Here is a 9014-nt window from a genome sequence, read left to right on the forward strand (position 1 = left end):
AAAAAAAAAAAAAAAAAAAAAAAAAAAAAAAGGAACTTGGAAACAAGGGAGTGAGAGACTCAATCTGTAAGGGAAGGAGCTCCTAGTGACTTCCTAGTGTTCTCTCCCCTGACGAAGCTTCCTACAGCCTCACCACATTTCAAGGCAATCAGGGATGTGGCTTAGCAACCCCACCAGCAACAGTGGAGTGAGTTCGTCCTGGTAGCATTAAGGGTTGCTACTGCAGTCCTGAAAAGGACCAAACTTTCATTTAAAACCCTTCCTCCAGCACCAAGGGACACCAGCAAATTGGAGGCACTGGGAAGAGAGTCCTCTGAGGGGTAAGGTTGAACAGAAGGCAGGTAAAGGGGAAAATAATAGATCTAAATTAATGGAAAAATATAGATAAAATATTATTTTTATTTTCTTCAAGCACTGCTAAATTTAGTGTGGTAAGACAGATTTGCCAAGCCAAGGATTTGGCGAGTCTGCTTCATTGAATTTTGATGTGGCAATTGAAGCCAGCAGGACATGCATATGCCCGGTGTATCAGTCCATTTTCACACTGCTGATAAAGACATACCAGAGACTGGGAATAAAAAGAGGTTTAATTGGGCTTATACTTCCACATGGCTGGGAGACCTCAGAATCTTAATGGGAGGTGAAAGGTACTTCTTACATGGCAGTGGCAAGAGAAAAATGAGGAAGAAGCAAAAGCAGAAACTCCTGATAAACCCATCAGATCTCATGAGACTTATTCACTATCACAAGAATAGCACAGGGGAAGACTGGCCCCATGATTCAATTACTTCTCCCTGGGTCCAACCCACAACATGGGGAATTCTAGGAGATAGAATTCAAGTTGAGATTTGGGTGGGGACATAGCTAAACCTTATCACTCAGTTACCAGGTCATATAGGTAATCATTCCCAATAGCTGCAGCCAGTTGGTTACCACCTACAAGTTCAATCTCAAAGTAAGATATGGAGAAAATGTTATCCTTAGTAAAGACTGAAGGTTTTAAGGTTCGACTCTACATTCATTCATTCAACACATATTTTCTGAGGCTTGCAGTTCAGACAGGAAGCTGGGCATTAATTTTTAAGTGTGATATATGTTAAGGAGAGGGAAGTTTAAGTTGCTATTTGAGTACATGACATGGACTCTTAACCTAGATTGGACAAGAAGGGGGAGGTCACAGAAAGCACCAGAGGATCTGATGTTTAGTAGGAGTCTTGAATGATAAGTCAAATTGAATGAAGAGAGCAAAGGAAACATTTTCTCCATGGGGAGTACACCGCTTAGGCAGTGGTCCAGTTCACCTGGAAATGAGAGAAGTGAATGAACTGGGGATGGAGATGCAGAGTAGTAGTAGCAGAAGATAAGAGTATTATGCAGTCATATGAAGAAGTCTTACAAGTCATATGAGGATCCTGGACTTTATCCTAAGAGCTACCATCAGCCATTGCAAAACTTGCAGCATGATGAAATATAATCACATGTATCCAGCATCCAGTTAGCCTTTCTGCTATCCCATCCTACTCTATTCATGTATCACAGGATTTGGATCCCTGCTCCAGTCTCTTGAATTCCTTCATTTCCTTCTTAATGTCCCTGTCCCAGAAGTAAGGGAAACTTGCTAGTTTTTTGCTCAGATCTCGACTCCTTCTTTGATGTATAGAGTCCTGCTCTTGCACATGAGATTGTAGCATCCATTTACCTGCCACTTCTTCTGACTTTGCCTGTTACAAGACTGTCAGTCATAGGGCTTATCCCTGTCACCCATTTCCATGTACTATTATGGCTGTCCCTGATGCTGTTTGATTAGACTACCTATTACTCACTATTATTTTCATCCTGCCTACACCAGGTAACACCCACGGAAGAAGTTATCTTCCCACACACTGTAGCAACCAACTACTTGTCTGGGAACTGATCTGCCCCAAAAGGCTTGTCTGATTTTGAGTTCCATCCAGCCCAGTGATGACCCAAAATATTCATATTAGCCATTCATCTCTTTAGAACAGTGCCTAAGCACACTGCCTCTGGAATCAATTTCCCTTGCGGGTGAATCTTGGCTTGCACCACGACTTAGCCGGGTGAAATTCAGCAAGTTAGTTCATCTCTGTGAGGCTGATTTTATTATTCTTACATGAAGATATTGTTGCCCACCTTATGGGGTTGTTGTGAAGATTAAAAGAGACTGTGAAGGGAAAATATCTAGAATAGCACCTTTCACATAGTAGAAACAAAATAAATACTGGTTCCTCTTCACCCTTCCTCTGAAAGCACATTATCTGCACACATTTCTGGTTTTGATCCTTACAATGCTTTTCTAAAATTGGAGGATCAAAGGAGATTCCACATATAAAGCACAGACACATAGTAAAAACAAAGTAAATATGGCTAATATTATTCATTATTATTATTAATGAAGCAGCATATCCTAATTGAGAGATTAACTGTGTCTTATTTTCTTGAATATAGGCTCATAATTAATGAACAGGAAGTAACCATCCATCATGAGAATTCCTTTCTGTGTCTTCACATGTACCGGGCACATACTGCAGTATTTGTCTTCTAAGTTCCCTTTTCCATCTTTGAGAAGGCCCAGCAGCCTCTAAAACTTTCCACTTAGTTTCAGAGGCTGTTCTGAAAAAAGAAAAACAACAAAAACGAAACAAAACAAAAAGCCTCCCTCTGGGAGATTAACAGAATGGCTGAATTACAAATCTTCATGGCTGCATTCTTATCCTAGTTTAGAAAAATAGCATCCCATGCAGCAGCAGATAGTGATGATTACTATTATGGGCTGAATTATATGCCCCTATAATTCATGTGTTTAAAGTCTGAACCCTTAGGACTTCTAAATATGACTATATTTGGAGATAGGGCCTTTAAAGAGATGATTATGGTAAAATCAGCCTTTCGGGTGAGCTCTCATCTAATCTGACCAGAGTCCTTACAGAAAAAGGCAATTTGGATTCACAAAGAAACACCAGGATTGTGAGTCCACAGAGGAAAGACTGTGTGAGTGCATAGAAAGATGACAGTCATTAACAGGACAAGGAAATTGGCCACAGAAGATGCCGAAACTGCTGGTATTTTGATTTAGAACTGCTGGCCTCCCCAACGTTGAGAAAATACATATATGTTCTTTAAGTAAACCAATAGTATTTTGTTATGAAAACCCTAGCAAATGAATACAGTGGCCCATTAAAAATTAGGCAGTCACTGTGGAAATAGGTAGCAGCCAGGTGAAGAGAGGCAAGCACTTAAATCAAGAGAGAATGGTTGTTTGGACAATCCTGGCTCAGATTTCCTGAGAATGGTGGATAGAGACCTGTACTTTGCTTTCCTACAAAGAACTGGATCGATGCACGTGCCACCCTAGGTGCCTTGGAAAGTGGGTGCCTAGTGTGTGCTCTGAGACCAGTATTTAGGTCCTCTTGTGAAGACTGTAAGACCGTGAAGATGACACTACAAGTGGCCTCAGTGTGACTTTCCATGGAAGCAGCACCCTCAGAGGATGCCTTCACAGAATTTCCACAGAGTGGTTGCAAAGCAGTGGTTTGACCATTAATCAGACCTCTGTCCCATTTTCTTGGGACCATATGTGCAGAATTGGTGCAATTTCCAAAAGGAGGTTCCAGGGAGCTTCATTAATGAGTGCAATGGTCATCCTGCTAATCAAGTGGGTAGCAATTCAGAACCAGAAATAATATATCTTAACGAGAAAGACATGTAACATTTCTAGCATCTGTATGTTTGGAATAAACCAATATCCATCATATATAAATAGAGCAACTGTACAGCCACATTGTATATTAAGGTAAGAGGAATACTTATTTTGATCTCTGTTGCATTCCTACTATGAGCACAGTGTCTGGTACCAGGTATGTGCTCAGTAAGCATTTCTTGAATGAAAAAAATAAGTGGGACATTCATATGTTATTTCCTTTATTTCAGAGATGCCCAGGCAGTAAAAAGACCTCACCAAGATCATGCAGTGAGTCAATTTTAGAGACAAGGCAAGACTGAAAACATTTGACTCCAATTCCAATGTTCTGCTGAAAGCCCATGTAGATATTTAACATCTTTTCTGCCTGGGCCAGAATGTGCAGAATGAGCTAGTGTGACAAATCCTCTTTTCCTCTGTCACTGTGCAAAGGGAATTGCCATCTTCTGTGATCATCAAGCTGGCAACATCAATCTGGAAGTTTGTTAATGACACTGACCTAAATCTGTCATGTTGCAAGAAACTCTTCACAGCAGCTGGGATTTGCTGCCATATAACAGCTTTATGCTATGTGGAACTCTCTAATAAGCTGATTAAAAAATAAAATTTTTGAAGCCTTAATATGTACTTTTCAGACATCTGATAGGAAGGAAAGTGAATGGAAACCTCATGCTGAGTGTAAAAAAAGCAGGGATCATGTTGTCTGAGAAGATACACATCCTTGGGTTGGGGCACATTTCTCACAGTCATCAGAGTAAAGGTCTGGCATGACCATACCCTTGTTTAAACCTTCCTTGGTGGTTTGTTTTATTACCAGTTCAGTACATGAGGGATAAAGTCATAGGTAAGCAGGGGGCCTTCTTAGGATGAATTCACCTCTGACTATGCCTATAAAACAGGAGAATTTTATCACGTATGTGCCTGACACTGAGGTGTACATCTATATCTCTAATTCTCTAAAAGACTCTGAAGACAAGATAGACATGGACACCCTCATTTTACTGAATAGGTAAACGATTCTCAGCAAATGTCTTTGGTCTTGAAACTTTGGAGTAGCAGGATTCACACAAGTTTTGTTTGACACCCACTCCCATATTATTAAGCCATTCTTTCCTTCTTTCAAATAAAGCATATATGAGCACCTACTATTTGCTTGGTACTGCAGTTAGATGTCTTGCTACTTCAAAGCAAAGGAAAATGTACTAGAAATCCTCCTCAAATCAGGAAGTTTTTACAGTGTGCTTGAGTGTAGCACATTTCTGGTTGAAATACAGACCTCATTATTATCAGCACTTTTATATTATATTAAGAAACCTAATCTCATAGATGAGCATTTTATAATTAAACATTGCACAGACAACAGAAGTTAATTTAGCAAACCATGCTCATTCCCAAGCCAGATTTGTCTTCATGGTTGGTCTTTGGCCAACTCCTAGGAGATGAGTTCTGAGCCTTGGTTTATTCTGCTTGACAAGAGTATTTTTGTATGCTTAGGGCCTGGGTCATGCTGTACCAGTTTGACCGATAGCTTCTGCTAATAAGTGTTGTTTATGGTAAATCCCTGTTTTTGCTCTGGAGACCTGAAATCAAAATACTTGAAGTCAGTTACACAGATGTTACACATCCATGTCACCAGTCCCTGGTAAAAATCCTGGACATCAAGACTCAGGTGAGCTTCCCTGGGAGGCAACACTTCACATGTGTTGTCACACATTGCTGCTGGGAGAATTAAGGTGTCCATGCAACTCCACAAGCAGTGGACACCCAGAAGCTTGCACGGGCAGTTTTGCTTGGACTTCTCCCTATACAACTTTTCTCTTTGCTAATTTTTAGTTTGTACCTTCTTGCTGCAATACTCTTTAACAGTTAATATAACAATTCTGTAAGTTCTTCCAGTGAATCGTCAAGTCTCAGAGTAGTCATGGGTACCCCTATGTGACTATCTCCTTTCCCACTCATCATCTTCTCTATTCCTCTTCACACTCCAGAGAGCACCTGAGCTGGCATATCCGTTCTATGAAGAAGGACTCCTAGACTCACTGAGGCAAAGTGCCTTCTTTGATGGTGTTTTAGGGGTTCCAAAGATACCTGAAATTTAACTCACCTGACCTTGAGAATGGTTAAGCAGTTGGAGATTGTGTTTTGCCTTTCACACTGAAAAAGGAGAGGACTGTGGATGTGGTTTAGGTGCATATCATAAAAGGCTCTCCGCGACAACACCCCAGAATTATGGGTATACCCACCCAGTCACAAATGGCCCTGAATGACCACAGCCCTCTGTGAGGAATGAGTTTCCATCCCAAGTTTATGGCATGTCAAGGAGAAGACTGATGCACCACTGTGCACGGAGATAGCCTAAAAAGTCACTTATCTTTCAGACGCAATTGTCAGAACACTCATTGCATTCTCATAGGAAGTAGAGAGATGCATGGAACATGATTCTGATCAATAGATGCCATTCTAGGCAGACTCAGTGATAGAAAGGAAAGAAAATGGCTTAGATATCACAGGAAATCAGCGGTGCTGTCGGGACTAGAACTCCCAGTGTTTCTGGAGGCCAGGACATGTCCACCAACAACATTCTACACTGACTTCATGGAAAACACTGTGCTTTTTATTGTTGAATCCCAACTCTCAGGGTCTCCATGACATTAGATACTTCAGTGATTAAAATGCAAAAATGCTATAAATAACCTCCATTGAACTCAATTAACACCAAATATTTAAGGAAAACAGCCCCCTCCCTACAGACTTACGACTATTTCTCAAAGACTGTGCCTGAAATATAAGATAAGCATAAATCTTTAGTTCTTCTCAAGCTGTTTTGCATCTATCAGAATGTGGTCAGATATTCAGACCCGGCTCCATCAGCCACTTCTTAGTCCTGTCTCAACCCTCTCCCCTTTTGTTGGCTATAAAAAATGCTGTTGTGAAACTTTAGGGTTCTGTGTCTCAGCTTCATACATTTGTTCATTTATTGAACACTCATTAAGTATTAGCTATGTATTAAATATTGCTCTATATTTTGGGGCTACAAGAACAATTAAGTTCTTATCTCAAAGGGTTTATTCTGTTTTAGGAAATAGAGCATGCTGATGAAACATGGAAACATGCATCCCCAAAACAAAGACAGACACATTTGCAGGATAGTCAAGACATAGATGAGAGAGTGGTACATCTCTTATTTGCACTCTAAAAACACCTACTTTTGCTCTGCCATTCACTTCAGTTCCCCATTTTCTCCCCAGCCTTCAATTAGCATTTTTGAAGGCTTCAGTTATTCCCAATATCCGCTTACAATTTGACTAGTGCCCTCAATACCTAGATCACTCACTAACCATGATGGTTTGGACCAGATGCTCTATTGAGCCTGGTGCTCAATCTGTATCAATTCAATTGCCATTCATTCAGATTTGGGCCTTGCAGCCTGCCTTGGCAACTTCTTCTGCAAGGCTTTTGCTGGCAGAGCTCAAATTGCACCTCCAGAGACCTAGAGGTTGTGTTGTACTTTCTATGGCAAACCTATACCCTGGAATTGCTTATCCAAGCTGAAACAGAATCCGCTCACCTCCTGGTTTGGAAGCACGATTTAAAGCCTTAATGGTGTCTCATCGATTTCTTAAGGTATACTCAGAACTAGCACTCTGCTACTGCATATTTTAATTGTTACTGTTTTATTCTTGCATCGGGAGGTGATTTTATTGGAAGAACACATGCTTGAAGAAGTTGAATTAAATACAGATAAATCTCATTAATTCAGGCTCCACTAGTTCAGGCTGTGCTGAAACACAACTTTGTGTTATCCAGAAGTAAAAAAATATTTTTTGAATAAATTAATGGTGGAATTATGACCTCCAGGGGAAGAGAATGTTTCACCTGTTTAAAAGGCAGTGCTTCCAGACACTTTAGGGATTTCACAAGGGCTATCAACATATAAACAGTTTCCTTTGTGCTTGTTTATCAAGGATAAAGACTTATTCATCAAGTAATAATTTCCTGTTTGGCAAACATTTCCTTTATTTTGTTAGTTTGTAGAGCTGGAGAAAAATAAAACTACACATCTTTTAAAATAGTCACCAAACCTAACAGTCTCCATAATGCTAAATATATTACAAACATATTGCATCTACACATAAATACATGTGTGTATGCATTAAAAATACAATGGAAACCTCTTAAAATGAAGTGGCATATTTATAGTGGTAGGAGAAAAGGTGATTTTTATTTTCTACTTTATATTTGTAAGTTTTTTCTGTAAATAACTCTTATTCTTATCATCAACATAAGCATGCAAAAATCATTAACATTTTTGAATATCTGACAGGTCTTTCTTTTCAGCAAATAGTATATATTAAGCAAAGCTGAATCATATTCAGCATTTATGAATGAAAAGACTTGGTAAGCTGTGTGAGAAGCTGTCGTACCACAATTCTAAAATTTATCATCAGGCCACCCTTGTTGGAAGCAGTCAATCAGGCAATCCATTTAGTTTAGAATATGAAGGGAGCCACAACTACCTCTTACTTTGCATCAGCAACTACCTCTTATGGCAGGATTGTGGGAGAAGTCAAAAAGGATGTTGATTCTGCCTTTGTATGTGTTCTGCAGAACTTCAGAGGTGTCTTGGTCAAACTGAGGCAGCTCACACCCAGCACAGTAGCCTATGCGGTTACTGAATGCTTTATAAGCCATTAGGAGTGCTAAACACCTCCCATAAAACTTCTCCAACTCCTACTGGTTACCGTTACAATGAGTACATTACAATGATTGCAGGTGAATTGAATATCTTATTTGTTTCAGGTAATTTTCCAAGCACTTTAAAGATAGAATTTACTTTTTCACCACAAATAATCACAGACTGATGTTCAGGGATAGAAAAGGAATTGCCCAGGTTTCCACAGCTGGTGCACTACAAAAGTGATATCCAAAGCTACAGTCAGCCAAAAGAAAGCCCCTACCTTCAACACCACACAGGACTGTGTGCTGCATCCTAATAGCCAGACTGCATTTTGGCTGTTGCAAATGCTCATCCAGGGAGTGCACTGGGAACTTTAAAGGACCTTAGTTTTGGCTGATCATTCTTGATTTTTGATGTTTGATTCTTGAGATAAACATGAGGTTGGATTGACCAGATAACTCCCCTTGAAACTGGAACACACTCATAGGCTCAGAGAAAGCACATTGTAAAGAAAGAGCACTGGATTAGGGGTCAGACATTTTGAGTTTTAACCTCTGCTTCTTCTTCTAATAAATATATGATCTTAGCTTTGTGTTTCACCTCTCTAACCCTCAGCAT

Source organism: Cebus imitator, unplaced genomic scaffold (genome assembly GCF_001604975.1).
Source record: "Cebus imitator isolate Cc_AM_T3 unplaced genomic scaffold, Cebus_imitator-1.0 Scaffold236, whole genome shotgun sequence".
Classification (NCBI taxonomy): Eukaryota; Metazoa; Chordata; class Mammalia; order Primates; family Cebidae; genus Cebus; species Cebus imitator.